This window comes from Schistocerca cancellata, chromosome 1 (assembly GCF_023864275.1).
Source record: "Schistocerca cancellata isolate TAMUIC-IGC-003103 chromosome 1, iqSchCanc2.1, whole genome shotgun sequence".
Lineage (NCBI taxonomy): Eukaryota > Metazoa > Arthropoda > Insecta > Orthoptera > Acrididae > Schistocerca > Schistocerca cancellata.
In genome coordinates this window covers 551,734,957-551,748,953 of record NC_064626.1, presented here as the reverse complement: position 1 = coordinate 551,748,953, position 13,997 = coordinate 551,734,957, and the positions used below count along the sequence as shown (strand labels likewise).

Genomic DNA, 13,997 nt, shown 5'->3' with positions numbered 1-13,997 from the left:
AAACATCTAACATTACCTCCATCATTGTCCTCTTGTTCCAAATTATTGCCAGGGTCATCGGATGGATCATCAATTTCAGATGAATTAAGGAGCTCTATAACTACTTCTTCTGTAAGTGGCCTTCACCTATTTTGGACTCGGGAATTGTGAATCACCGTAAGATAACTAAAAAGACAGAAAAATAATGTCCTAAACTTATACACTATTACAACCTTTCAATCACAATGTCCTCGTTTGGAGAAATGTATAAAGTTATAAATATGTCACTTATCTTTTGTTCTGAAAGACACTTTTAGTTTCCAACTTCAAGAATGCACATTTCTACACACAAATCAATGTTTTTATCAAAACTCATCTGGCTGATGGGAGGTACAAAGATTACTGGGAAGCATCCCTGTGACGATGCACATTCAGTTTTGCTTTCTGATACCACAGATTGACAGGAGATGTTGACACTGATCTCAAATAAACTCTCGGCTTGTGACAATATGGGGACAACAATCGCAAATAGTAAAATTTAACAAAGTTTAATATAAGATACTAAGCATGTGTTTAGTATATCCTTATAGGATGATGCCTTGACCTAAAGGGTTAATGTGCCTGTCAGCCAGATTTTACTCCTTCCTGTTTCTTTAGATGATACCTAAGTCTACCTAAATACTTTATTAGATTGCAGTAAGTGATGTTAGCTGTAGCTCTGAGCACCAGAATGAAATTTGAAGACTGTAAGTTAGCAGCCTAACAAAGTTATTAGTATTAAAGTAACAGCCCATTCATAAGGTATTTAAAATCATTTCATTTGGTACATACCATAGTCCCTGTGACAATTTGGCAAAGCATTGAAAGTTTCAGATAATTATTGCCAGTTATGGTCAGTTGTTTATCTTGTTGTTCAAGCTCTCTTTGTAAGTAATTTAACTCCGAGGAAACATTATCCCATGTTTTCTCTTGTCGCAGTCTCATAATGTTCATACACATTTTGTATTGTAACACCAGATATGGAGCAGTGATTACTCATCATTAACTTTTAAGGTGTCTGTAGACAAGGAAAACTGTTGACTGGGGCAACTGGTGCACAGCCAAGAAAAAGTCTCTTATAACACAGTCTCTAGCTTTGAAGCACCTGTGATGTGGCTGCACACAGTATGCTACATTGTTGCTGTTTTCCTCTGTGTCTTTACAGAGACACAAACATCATCATGGACCATCTTCACATCACAGCAAGATGCACCTTCTGAACTGTTGAGTCAGTTAGTTATGACAATCATCACATTGGTCAGTGTGATGAGCTGCACCACAGATAGTCTGCAACTTCCTTGCCAACTTTTCTTCGTTTCTTTCCACAGTGGAAAAGTTAAAGCTTAAAGCTAAAGTTATTAGGAAACTTAAAATTACACTTTTGTGTAGCTTCTATACATTCTGATTCAAGCATTTATAATATCTCGTAACAAATTAACAAATTCTCTCCATATAAAGTTCTGTGCCTGTAAGTAGCAGCCAGCTGGTGACAATATACTGAGTTCTTCACTGGAATCAAAATAGTGGCAACCAAGTCATTTTGTCATGTTCCTAAAAAGATGAAGTCACTTGGAGACAAGTCTACACTGTACACTGGATATTCAGAAATATCCTGTTTGAGCTGAGGAACAATTCTTGTTTACTGGACAGCGTTGCCAAATGTTTTTATTGCAAAACTGCAATGCCACTAGCCAAGAGACCATGTAATTTTGTTTTATTGGATCTTCACATTTTTCTTAATGTCGGCTTCAAATGGATTATCCTTCTCCATTTCATAAATTCTGTAAACAAGATTTCTTCAGCATCCCAACCTCTCTGGCTGACATGTGACATGCTTCTAATTTTGGTTACCCAGTAGGCATTGTGACTCCACATCATTGATGTTTCCTTTGTCTTTGTGTTAAGAACTGTGGCCCAATCAGCAGCCATGATTCTGTTCAGTGGGGCTTCTCCAATTGCACTGCAATGACAGTCAGTAGAAGCAGTCCCCCTTGGAGTTGCACAGTTCTCAGAAAGGAGGCCTATACTGTAATAAGCACAGAATGTGAGGTACCTTAATTGTTCACCACAGTTTCATCCAAAACAGAGAAGTCTGCAAACAATACTCAGGCAGTTGAAGTGTTATGAAATGCTGTCCTCCCACCCCCACCCCCCCTCCACTTTTCTGTTCCCCAGCTTTTTGTCAACTACAGACCAACAGCCACTGCTGTCATAGTCATGAACAGGCACACTCCCTGTCTTAAATGTAACCATTGACACATAAAACCGTCACTCATTGCAGCCCATATGTAGCACAAATTTCATTAATAATATCAGATTTTTGTTGCTAAAAACAATGTTTCAGAATAGATTTCATGTTTGGTAAGATTTTCAGTTGCATCACTTGCTGTGAATGGTGAAAGCAGTCTGGCTTTCTCACTATTGCAACTCTAAACACAATTAATCTACTTCGTGAGTCAATGAAGCAACTGTTCTGTCACCACACCCCTCCCCACCATTTACTTAGTATGCTACACAAAAATGAAGTTGCTTTCCAGGGAGTCCTCATATAAATAGATATTGAGTCTTTGTCCTGACATGTGCACATTCTGTTTCACTTATTGATAAGCCTGAGAAATTCCATTACATAGCAACATTCAAATGACTTACTGCAATTTATATTGCACCTGGAAGTACATTATATGGTTACACATACAGCAGCATATGTTAGATATAACTTATTAGGTCTTCATTACTTCTAAATGTGATGCGTATCACCTCATTGATGTCAGCTGTACTCCAGCTTGTAGGCTGCGAACACTTGGAAGCTATTGCTAGACGTTGTTTAATTGATGTCTCATTTCTTTTTTTTTTTTATCATTTTATTTTAGATTAGAAACTTTTTTACCCTGTGATATGTTTTCATAATTACTACAACGTAATTGAGTAACCAAAAGAGTAACAGTAACAACTCACCTAAATGTTGGGGTACTTGCGTTGTCCACAGCACATAAACAAGACAGACACCTTTTGGACCACTCCTCCAGAGCTAGGGAGAGAGAACACCATACGCGCGGACGCACGCGCATATGCACACACACACACACACACACACACACACACACAATGCAACAGCGCTACATGTGCAGGGTGTGCCACCAGGTGAGCTCATTCTGACCCATGACAGTGGGGTTATAAGTAGCACACAATGATGTGGACTGGATTGTGCTTCATAAGCTGTGTTATCAGTATACTTCCCCATAGCGCTAGTTTCTATGAATTACACAGATTAATCTTGTCCTCCCACTTAACATGTCATCTTTACAGTAAGTAGCAATCTATCTTTTCCTTATATTGTTGATATTCCAACCTTGAGTCCCAGTTGTTTGATTTTGTCTAACAGCTTTTCTTCCATCCCGCAACCTTGTGAGGATGTTTTCCTTTTTACTATTCTGTATGACATTTCTGTTATCAGTGTTCATTCTTTCTCTTCTTTCCTGTGTTTATTCATCACCTTCCAAACCACACATATTTCCAAACCACACTGTATCAGTGACCTCGTCTGTGCAAACACATGGCTTCATGACTGCACAGATTATTGATGCAGCATCTTCCCACTGATAATTATAATTATTCCTGGTGAACCCACTTCCTCCCTTGTCCTCACCTATCATCTTTAATGAGGTACCATCTGAAAAGAAGCTGCATAAATGTTCAGCCAGACCTTGATAAAATTTTTGAATTGGTGCAAAGATTGGTAACTTGCTTTAAATGTTCAGAACTGTAAAATTGTGCACTTTAAAAACAAAAAAATTTAATATCGTATGACTGTAATATCAGTGATTCACAGTTGGAATTGGTTAACTCATTGAAATACCTGGGTGTAACACTTTGTAGCGTTATGAAAATTAATGATAACGTAGGCTCAGTTCTGAGTAAAGCAGGTTGTAGACTTCATTTTATTGATAGAATACTGGCAAAATGCATCTAATCTACAAAGGAGATTGCTCACAAATCACTTGATCAACCTATCCTAGAACGTTGCTCAAGCATGTGCGACCCATACAAGTAGGACTAACAGAGAATATTGAACATATACAGAGAAGAGCAGCACATGGTAACATGGAAGAATGTCAAGAAACTGAAGATAGTGTAAACTGTCCTGAAAAAGCCTACATACAAAGTTTCAGGAACCGGCTTCAAATGATGATTCTAGGAATATACTACAACTCCCCAGGTTTTGCTCCCACAGGGATCATGAGGACAAGATTATATTAATTACAGCACACATGGAGACATTTAAACAACCATAATATCTGTCACACTGGGACTTACCTTGCCATGTACTTCACAGTGGTTTGTAGAGTATAGATGTAGATTATTATTTTCCGCACCTACCCACACCACACCACACAGACTTGTGGTCCTCAACCTAAACAATTCCCATTCCCACTCTCTTCTATTATCCCAACACATGAATACTTCCATATATCCTTTTCTCCCAGGTTTCTATATGTTTTTAATGTATTTGTGCATATTTTTTATAGTTTCGTGCATTTTCTGTATTTTTATGTATCTATGCATGTTTTTGTTTATCTTTCTTTCTTTTTATGATTGTTTTCTATTATCTAGCTCTTCTCTCAACCATCTAACATCTCCTTTTGCCCATTTCCACATCATTCTCATTTCTCCTATGCCATTACTCCCACAATGGACCCTACTCCATCCTTCTGCACCAGTATCACTTTCCCTGGCTAAAATCCAGTCTGATATCATATTTCTTAAATGCTGCCTAAACCATGGAAACACACCCCTCCGTCAATGGCCTAACCATAAAAATTTCTTTCTCCAGATCCCACCCGTCCTTTCAAAATGACCTCCTCCTTTTTAGATTCTGCCAGTCCCTGGCCCTTATAAACCTGGTACTCCAGAGACACACCTCCATGACATAGGCATCCCAGAACCACCTCTGCTCCCTCTGCAAGATGCTACTGCTACGTGCAATCCCTGCTACGTACATCACATCTGTGAAATTGAATACCTTGCTCTTCAGCACCTGGAGTAGCATTCCAGACACCAACTCCATAAGTTATCCAACCTGCTGATATCTTACTGCCACCTTGTTGCACCACTTTCCAACTTCTTTCCTGCCCACAGTGTTCCTCCTCCTCAACCCCTCATAGGATCCTCCCTACGATCCTCCCTAGCTGACCTTTCCAACTTGCCACAGTCCCCAACCTCCCTACTAACAATCCACCAAATTGTAGAATGAAGGCTTTCACGACTGGGTGACATGGCTGTTGATAGCTATTGAAATTTATAAACATCACGATAATTTTAATAGGAAAGAGGAGGCTATGAAACTTAGCGATTTATGGACAGGGGCTCTACAAAATTGCTAACAATTTTTATCTTTGACAAGGTGGTAATCCATAGTCAACCTTACCTTTGCTATGGATTATCACTGCTCATCACGTGTCACCTGAACCACGCCCCCCTTTCTCACAGTATATAAGTCGCTCTCAGACACCCGACCAGTCAGTCGGCAAGACTCAGCGGAGCAGCGCCTCTGAGGAAGTCTAGTGCAGTCCTGGACGAAATGTAAGGAACAGAAAAGTTCTTGGAACACGACCTCACATCCCGGAAAGTATATCAACAGCCAATCCACCAAATTGACAGCTGAAACATATCCATAACACTGTTGTTAACCTTACCACCAAGACCCTCAGCCCCACAGAAGTTTCAGTCTCATCCAAAGGCCTCACCAAGCCCTACAGCCAAATGCCATGTTGACCTTGTCAAAGACCTACTCTCCTTCATCCGATCCCTGCATTGGAAAAAACACTTCTTTGCCGCCAATCCCTCCAACCAAAGCAAACATTAAATGCTGCCTTCCCAGTTCATACCTTCATCCAGCTGTGGTTTTACCCCCCCCCCCCCCCCCCCCAACTAACTAACTACCTCCTGGTAACCTTCCAAGAATTCCATACCTCCAACTTGGCCTCACCATCCTTTCAGCAGAAGAAACGACAGCCATACACAACCTCAAGACGAATCCTGACCTAATCATCCTGTCTTCAGAAAAAGGTTCCACCACTTTCATTATGAATCACAGTGACTACGTGGCGGAAGGCCTCTACCAATTACATCACTTCTCCATATATAAACTCTTCCAGAGTTATCCCCTTCCAGAAGTCCAACATAACCTCCAATCCCATCTTAAAGCCTTAGGGCCACCACAGAACCTCACCCCTGAATCCATTTCCGTCCTTGCCCTATGACACCCTGCACACCCGCCTTCCATATCCTCCCCAAAATCCACAAACCCAACAATCTTGGATGACAATTGTAGCTAGTTATTGTGCCTTCTCTGCCCAACACCTTCAATCATTTGCGCATCATCTATCCTCCCATTTTAAAGGCACAAACCACGTTGTTCCCCAACTTTCCCTTTTCAAAGGCACCAACCACTTCATTCACCGACTCTCCCTTTTCAAAGGCACCAACCACTTCGTTCACCGACTCTCCACCATACATACCCCTATACTACATGGACCCCTGCTCACCACTGGTGATGCCCCTTCCCCATACACCAATATCCCTGATGCACATGGTCATACTGCTATTGAACGCTACCTTTCTCAATGTGCTTCAGCCTCCAAACCCACTATAACGTTCACCTTACTAACTTTATCCTAACTCAAACTACTACTCCTTTGTGGGAAGATATATAAACAAATCTGCATTACTGGCGTGGGCACCTGCATGGTATCTTCCCGTGCCAATTTGTTTAAAGACCATCTAGAGGAGACCTTCCTGGTCTCCCAGAACACCAAACCTCTAACCTGGTTCAGGTTCATTGATGACATATTCATGATCTGGATTGTGGGCCAAGACACCCAGTCTTCACCCCTTCACAACCTTAACACCTTATCTCCCATCTGCTTCACCTGGTCCTCCTCAACCCAGTGTGCTGCCTTCCTGGGCATTGACCAACTCCTCTCTGATGGCTCCATCCACACCTCGGTCCCTATTAAACAGTACCTGCATTTCAACAGGTGTCATCTCTTATTGGCAAAAAATCCCTCCCATACAGTCTGGGCACACTGGGCTGGATTATCTACAATGAGAAGAACTCTCTTGCTCAGTATGATAAATGTCTCACAGATCATTCACAGAGGCACTATACCTCCCCCCCCCCCCCAGATGTAGTCCACAGATAGATTCCCATACCATTCCCCCCCCCCCTCTCCCCCCACTCACAATCCTCCCCCCACCCCCAAGAATCAGCTACAAAGGAGTGCTGCCTTCGTCAGCCAATACTACCCAGACTGGAACAGCTGAACTACATCCTTCATCAGGGTTCTGATCCCCTACCATCATGCCCTGAAATGAGGGACATCCTACCCAAGATACTTCCCACCCCTCCTAAAGTGGTGTTTGGTTGCCCACTCAACTTGCACAACATCCTAGTCCATCCCAATCCCAACCCCTTACCACAGGGATCATATTACCCTGGAAGACTCAGATGCAAAACTCCCTGATTCATCCAGCCAGCACTTCCTGTCCTGTCACAAGCTTATCCTACCCCATCAGAGGCCAAACCACCTGTGAAAGCATCAACGTCATGTACTAGCTCTGCTGCAATCACCGAAAACCTATTTATATTGGTATGACTACCAACCAGCTGTCCACCAGTGTGTGCGGCCACTGCCAGAGTGGCGAAGAGCAAAGTAGACCACCCTGTGGCACAACATGCAGATGAAAATAACTTGCTTGATTTCGATGGCTGCTTTATAATCTGGGCCATCTGGATGCTCCCCTCCATCACCAGGTATTCTGAAATGCACACTCATCCTTACAACACATTCTCCACTCCCAAAATTATCAGAGCCTCAACCTACAGTAACCTACTTTCACTACATCCTCCACCCAACCATTTCCACTTCCTTTGTCTGATAAGCTCCTTCCTACTCTCGGCTCCCACCATCTTTGTGTGCTGCCATTGCCAGTGCACCCAACCATCTTTCCCCTTCCCTGTTCCTCTCCTTCTTCACTCCCCATTCCCCTTGCGGTGCTACGCCTGTTGGTAGTCTAGTTCCTGCACATTCCACCAGACAGTGTTCTTCTCTCCCCCACTCCACCCCCACCCACCTGTATCCTGCTATTCCTTCCTCTTCCCTGCCACCTCCTCCATGTTGCTGCTTCCATTCTAGGTGAAAGTTGCATTCTGGTCTGAGCTGTTGGAGATGGTGGTCATGGGTGCATAAGGTGTGCTTGCTCGTGTTAAGAAGTGTGTCAGTGTGTGTGTGTGTGTGTGTGTGTGTGTGTGTGTGTGTGTGTGTGTGTGTGTTGTGAAGAAGGCATTGGCCAAAAGCGAAATATGTAACTGTCTTTTCGTTGTGCCTGTTTGCAATTCAATGTATTATCTTTATGGTGAGTTGTGAGTTGCAGTCTATCTTTTCCTTATACTGTTGGTAGTCCTACCAATAAATTCTTTCATGGCATAATCATACTGGCCTTAATGTCCACTAAGACACTCCCCTCCCCCCCCCCCCCCCTTCTGCATGACCCTATCATTACTCATTCTGCAACACACCCTCTTCTCCACACTCTCCTTCCTCTGTTACATCTTGTCACCCTGTACTCAAATAAATCTCTTTCTCTCTTTTGTCTGTTGATAAATATGATTTTCCTGTCCTTTATTTTATTATGTTTAATAAATGAGGTACTAGTAATCTCAATTCATATGAATGAGGGTTTCATTTAGTATACAGTGTGAACATGAGACTTCATTTAAGATAAATTAATTTGTGGTAGTGACTTAGGGAACAATTGACAGGAATGGGGGAAAGAAATACAGTAGAAAAAGAATGGGTAGCTCTGAGGGATGGTAGTGAAGGCAGCAGAAGATCAAGTAGGTACAAAGACAAGGGCTAGTAGAAATCCTTGGGTATCAGAAGAAATATTGAATTTAATTGATGAAACGAGAAAATATAAAACCACAGTAAATGAAGCAGGCAAAAAGGAGTACAAATGTCTCAAAAATGAGATCAATAGGCAGTGCAAAATGGCTACAGGGATGGCTAGAGGACAAATGTAAGGATGTAGAGGCTTATCTCACTAGGGGTAAGATAGATACTGCCTACAGGAAAATTAAAGAGACCTTTGGAGAAAAGAAAACCACTTGTATGAATATCAAGAGCTCAGATGGAAACCCAGTTCTATGCAAAGAAGGGAAAGCAGAAAGATGGAAGGAGTATATAGAGGGTCTATACAAGGGCGATGTACTTGAGGACAATATTATGGAAATGGAAGAGGATGTAGATGAAGATGAAATGGAAGATATTACACTGCGCGAAGAGTTTGACAGAGCACTGAAAGACCTGAGTCGAAACAAGGCCCCGGGAGTAGACAACATTCCATTAGAACTACTGACAGCCTTGGGAGAGCCAGTCCTAACAAAACTCTACCATCTGGTGAGCAAGATGTATGAGACAGGCGAAATACCCTCAGACTTCAAGAAGAATATAATAATTCAAATCCCAAAGAAAGCAGGTGTTGACAGATGTGAAAATTACCGAACTATCAGTTTAATAAGTCACAGCTGCAAAATACTAATGCGAATTCTTTACAGACGAATGGAAAAACTGGTAGAAGTCGACCTTGGGGAAGATCAGTTTGGATCTTAGAAAATAGATTAAGGAAAGGCAAACCTACGTTTCTAGCATTTGTAGACTTAGAGAAAGCTTTTGACAATGTTGACTGGAATACTCTCTTTCAAATTCTAAAGATGGCAGGGGTAAAATACAGGGAGCGAAAGGCTATTTACAATTTGTACAGAAACCAAATTGCAGTCATAAGAGTCGAGGGACGTGAAAGGGAAGCAGTGGTTGGGAAGGGAGTGAGACAGGGTTGTAGCCTCTCCCCGATGTTATTCAATCTGTATATTGAGCAAGCAGTAAAGGAAACAAAAGAAAAATTTGGAGTAGGAATTAAAATCCATGGAGATGAATAAAAAACTTTGTGGTTTGCCGATGACATTGTAATTCTGTCAGAGACAGCAAAGGACCTGGAAGAGCAGTTGAACGGAATGGACAGTGTCTTGAAAGGAGGATATAAGATGAACATCAACAAAAGCAAAATGAGGATAATGGAATGTAGTCGAATTAAGTCGGGTGATGTTGAGGGTATTAGATTAGGAAATGAGACACTTAAAGTAGTAAAGGAGTTTTGCTATTTGGGGAGCAAAATAACTGATGATGGTCGAAGTAGAGAGGATATGAAATGTAGACTGGCAATGGCAAGGAAAGCGTTTCTGAAGAAGAGAAATTTGTTAACATCGAGTATAGATTTAAGTATCAGGAAGTCGTTTCTGAAAGTATTTGTATGGAGTGTAGCCATGTATGGAAGTGAAACATGGACAATAAATAGTTTGGACAAGAAGAGAATAGAAGCTTTTGAAATGTGGTGCTACAGAAGAATGCTGAAGATTAGATGGGTAGATCACATAACTAATGAGGAGGTATTGAATAGAATTGGGGAGAAGAGTAGTTTGTGGCATAACTTGACAAGAAGGAGGGACCAGTTGGTAGGACATGTTCTGAGACATCAAGGGATCACAAATTTAGCATTGGAGGGCAGCGTGGAGGGTAAAAATCGTAGAGGGAGACCAAGAGATGAATACACTAAGCAGATTCAGAAGGATGTAGGTTGCAGTAGGTACTGGGAGATGAAGAAGGTTGCACAGGATAGAGTAGTATGGAGAGCTGCATCAAACCAGTCTCAGGACTGAAGTCAACAACAACAAACAGTGACTTTAAACACAAATGTATGATTTAGACCGTAGTTATTTTATCTTGCAGTGTAGCACCTTATGCTCTATCCATTATAGTGGGGGATAATGCAGATAATTTAAATACCTTCTGACTAAATGAACATGAACACAACTGAAGTGTTTTAGGTACACACACATTTGTTGTTATTAAAATAAAATGCCTTGTTATCCAACATCATAGTTAATTCCCCCTTAAGGAGAGTACTAAAACACCTTTATGGCATTTTCTCCTGTCTCATTCTTGTTGTCATATATACACTGTGTTTAGTCTTCCTCACTTCTGTCTAGTACTTTTGGGGGGGGGGGGGAGGGGGTACTTTGCTTGACTTTGTTTGATTTTTTCCTCTCTTTTCGTTTCTTTTTGGCATGTATTCCGTGTAGATGTTTAGTCTCGTCACTCATTGTATAGCAGAGATGTGAGTCGCAGATAGGCCCAAAAAAAAAGTGTGTCAAAATAGGCTTTCAGCCACCAAGGCCTTCACCAAAAGTAGATGACACACACTGTGAGCGTGTGTGTGTGTGTGTGTGTGTGTGTGTGTGTGTGTGTGTGTGTGTGTGGTCTATTTTTGATGAAGGACTTGCTGGGCATAAGCTTATTTGTGACTGTCTTCTCGTTGTGCCTATCTTCCTTTTCATAATATTGTTTCTTCTGGTATAGTGAGTCCATGTAAGTCTGTATGCTTTTTGTAGTTTGTGATCCTTTCTTCATTGCATGTTGAGCTCAACCCTGTTTTCTATATAAGCTCTTCCAAGTATTTGAAACTTTTTACTTGCTATCTTTTTATACTCATTTACCAGTAGGTGTCTATGGATTTTGTGTCCATCTACTGTTTTTTTTTCCCCCAAATGATATTTGTGATCCTGTTTTGGCTGAATTATTGTGTAATGTCTCCAGACCTTCTTTGGCTTCTTTTCTGTTACTGGTGAGGTGGCACAGAGGTTAGTAAACTAGACTCACATTCAGGACGACGGGGATCAAATCCCCGTCTGGCCATGCAGATTTAGGTTTTCTGTGATCTTCCTAACTCACTCCAGGCAAATGCCAGGATGAAAAGTGCACAGTCAATTTCCTTCCACATCCTTCTGTAATTTGAGCTTGTTCTCCTTTTAAGATGACCATGCAGCTGACAAGACATTAGAGTTTAATATTTCTTCCTTCCTTCTTTCCTGTTACCTGTTACAATGACTATATAATAAGCAAATTTCAGGTTCTATTTTTATACCATTGACTCCTTTGTACCATGTCCTGATTATTTTCTCTAAAACTGAGGTAAATACAATAGGTGACAGGCCATTTCATTGTCTCACTCTATCTTGATTATGTATGGTTCCAAGATCTCTCCCACATACTTCACTTTGGATGTTGTATTTGTTAACATTTCATGGATTAAAATTTTTTTAACATCGTTTTGGAAAACAGAAATCTAAATTTATAATGTCGATAGTAAACATAGTCATGGTCGCTTATAAATTGTTACTTTTTATTTGTGAAGGACCAGTTTTGATCTACTACAGAGATCATCAGATCTATATTCTGAGAAGAGGAATAGAACACATTAGTTACTGTTGAAATGGACATTAATATACAGTAATGTAGTAAAAGGGTGCAACATGGGTTACCCTTAGGATCCAGGATCAAGTCGTGGTCCAACATAAATTTTCATTTGTCACCACTGAATTCATTTTTAGACCCAGTTGTGGCCGATGCCAGAATTTCTTTCATTTCTTTAAGTACTGGTCAGCAATTCTGTCTTGATTTATTAGATAAATATAATCAGGCTTTTTCAATCTTCTGGAACTCACAACACCAGTCAGAATTGTGAGAGATCCTTTGGGCTTTCACCACCAAACCCTCAACACAAACCAATAATCATGACAGAACAATGGGAAAAAGTCCACTACCCCGGGCCCCAGTCAGTAAGATTGGGTAATAGAACTGATCATCAGATACTGGGGGATCAGGAATGTCATGAAGAGAAGAGCTGGAGCTTAACAAAAACCCTCAAAAGCAAGAGAATATTTTACATGGGAACACCCACCATGACATGCTAACGAAACTGTTTAAATTGAAACAACTATCAAACACCATGACTAAATTCTGTACCAAAATACTATTGTTAAAGTGTACATGATTATCAGATGACAACCACTTTTACTCAGGAAACAACAAAATATACAAGAAAAAGCCAGCCATAATCATTCCAGCAAGAAATCTCAAATTCTTCAGCACAGGATTTGTAGTAGCCAAACTGGTACTGGAATTTACAATAGATTTCACCTCAAAACTAGAAAAAATATCAACACAAATGCCCCTACAAATAGAAGAATTCTTAGATCTGAAAGAGTCCATAAAAAACATCCCCAGAAAGGACATAAAAATGAAAGAACATTCAGGCACACATCAGGAAAACATGATCCACAAGCAGACAAACAAGAATGGAGAATACCTGATAAATTTCTGATGGAAATTTCACCTCAAAATCATGTCAACACAATTCCAGATACCAATCAAGAAACTATGGAACCGAAAATCCCTCAACAACACATGAGAATTTCAGATAGACTACATAGCAATTCCATGAAAAACTATGAATGTAGGAAAGGAGTTTTCAAATCTGATCATCCCACTCCAAATCAAGTGAAATTTATATGCAACAGACAAATCAAAAGAACCAACAGAAGTTTGACAACTAAACAAGAAAGTAATAATAGAAACAATTAAGAAAATTGAGAGTAATTACTGTACAGAACTGTCAGAAAAAAATTAAAAAATGATAAAATTGGGCATCCACCGAGAAAACGGAAATACATGGTGGACTGTGAGATGCAACAGAGCCATAGAAGACGGAATACAAACTTGGTAAAAATTTAACAGCCACAGAACATGCAAAAAGAATTGAAGAATTGAACAATATACATAAAACCTCTTTGAAAGTAATCCACAGAGAAAAAAAAGAGATTAAGGAACAACAGGTTGAAGGAGACAGTAGGAAAACAAAAAACATGAAATTTTCACAGAATATTCGAAGAAAACATGACAGGATATGAACTGTCGAGCTTGTGCTTCAAAAGAAAAGATGAAACACTTGAGACATATCCAAAAAATATCCCTGAACTATCAAAACAATATTTTTGACACACTACTCAGCTGCAATAAAGCAAC

The 13,997-nt window shown here is 40.5% G+C and overlaps 1 protein-coding gene across 1 annotated transcript in view; it reads left to right on the top strand.

Annotated features, from left to right (window-relative positions):
- LOC126180377 (sodium/hydrogen exchanger 7) overlaps positions 1-13,997 on the top strand; it is a 156,528-nt gene that overhangs the window by 103,610 nt on the left and 38,921 nt on the right. The gene's annotated exons all lie outside the window — the stretch shown is intronic.